The sequence below is a fragment of the Dermacentor andersoni genome, chromosome 3 (genome assembly GCF_023375885.2).
Source record: "Dermacentor andersoni chromosome 3, qqDerAnde1_hic_scaffold, whole genome shotgun sequence".
Classification (NCBI taxonomy): domain Eukaryota; kingdom Metazoa; phylum Arthropoda; class Arachnida; order Ixodida; family Ixodidae; genus Dermacentor; species Dermacentor andersoni.
This window is the reverse complement of record NC_092816.1, coordinates 131,932,121-131,933,990: the sequence shown is the minus strand read 5'-3', so window position 1 is coordinate 131,933,990 and position 1,870 is coordinate 131,932,121. Positions and strand designations below refer to the sequence as shown.

At 50.6% G+C, this 1,870-nt stretch overlaps 1 non-coding gene across 1 annotated transcript; it reads right to left on the bottom strand.

The window, feature by feature from the left end:
* Positions 1-468: 468 nt before the first annotated feature.
* TRNAS-GGA (transfer RNA serine (anticodon GGA)) lies at positions 469-543 on the bottom strand. Its single transcript has one exon. It is a non-coding gene; the product is annotated as a tRNA-Ser (tRNA).
* Between the last annotated feature and the right edge of the window lie 1,327 nt (positions 544-1,870).

Here is a 1,870-nt window from a genome sequence, read left to right as displayed (position 1 = left end):
ATTCGTCACAGAGGCAGGTTATCGATGCCAGCAGAAGCGTGGTGAACGTGAAGGAAAACTGGCCTTTCCTCTTTGAAGAAGCACACATGTGTTCACATGTCAATATACTGCTGGGGTTGAGTGTCTCGCAAACATTTGACGATCAAGTTAAGACTGTTGGGCGACAGGTATTTAGGTATGCCCACAGCTTAATAAAGAAGCCGAACATGAGGACATGCCTAGAGGAAATTGAAAAGGCCAGAATTGAAATGAAATCAATGGCTGTAGAGCATGACGCCACTCTCCTCCTCCTACTTGCCATCTTCGATGAAGACCGGGAGCTATTCTGCAAGGTAGTCGAGGTAAGCATTGCAATCTTAGAAATAATTCATAAAGAGAAAATCAGACATCCACCCGTTCGTAGCAATTGCTACAAAGGAAACCCATTCGGGTTACTCGAAAGAAAAGCCTCACAGTTGAAGAAAAATTTGTCCTGGTCCGGGACTCGAACCCGGGACCACCGCCTTTCCGGGGCAGCCGCTCTACCAACTGAGCTAACCAGGCGGTTAGCAGACGGCAGGGTGAAATCAAATTCGTCAACAACTCTAAGCAAAGGCAAGAGTTTGAGGTAATAGTTCTGCGGAAACCCGCAAGGTGGAGAGAAGTAATTAATAAAGGGAAATCACAATTGTGGGTTTCCGCAGAACTATTACCTCAAACTCTTGCCTTTGCTTCGAGTTGTTGACAAATTCGACTTCGCCCTGCCATCTGCTTGCCGCCTGGTTAGCTCAACTGGCAGAGCAGCTGGCCCGGAAAGGCGGTGGTCCCGGGTTCGAGTCCCGGACCAGGACAAATTTTTCTTCAACTTCGAGGCTTTTCTTTCGAGGAACCCGTTGGGTTTCCTTTGTAGCAATTGCTATGAACTGTGTTAGGATTCGGGGCTCAATCCCACCGCTCGTAACCCGTTGTCAAGATTGGAGTACGGCATGAATTAGAAGGTAGCTGGCCCATGCCGTCGTCCAACTTATCCACGCTGAGGACCTTGATGAAGGGAAGGACTGCTTCTCATCGAGAACGAGGAATATGGGTTTATTTACAGTATCTATATGCAGTTCGTCAGTCTAGCATGACTGCGAGAGAAAAGTACATCAGTCTAACATGACTGCTTGAGAAAGTGCCCTGAGCAGCCGCACAATAGATTGGGCACGGCAGTACCACAAGAATGCAGGTGTCTAAACCGCTGTCCTTCTTCATGCAGTTTGCTGTCAGCATACTCATCGGTGGGCATGCGCACACCGGGCTGCTGCCGGAGGTGATCAGCGGAACACATATCAACAACACCGGTTTCCAAGCGCCAGATTGCTCCTACCATCTGTGCTGGAACAACTGGTCACGTGGTTCGACGACCGACGCGCCCCGCTGGACACATGACCGGCATCGAGCGCCATCTATACAACAGTCTATATATAGTCTTTCTTCACAGCCGGGAGCCATTGGGCACGGCAGTACCACAAGAATGCAGACGTCTAACCCGCTGTCCTTCTTCATGCAGTTTGCTGTCAGCATACTCCTTATCGGTGGGGATGCGCGCACCGGGCTGCTGCCGGAGGTGATCAGCGGAACGCTTATCAACAACACCGGTTTCCACGCGCCAGATTGCTCCTACCATCTGTGCTGGAACAACTGGCCACGTGGTTCGACGACCGACGCGCCCTGCTGGACATATGACCGGCATCGAGCGCCATCTATACAACCGTCTATATATGGTCTTTCTTCACTGCCGGGAACCATTGGGCCCGGCAGTACTACAAGAATGCAGACGTCTAATCCGCTGTCCTTCTTCATGCAGGTGAGGAGGCGTTACGATAAGTGTTTTAGGTCTAGTAACCCC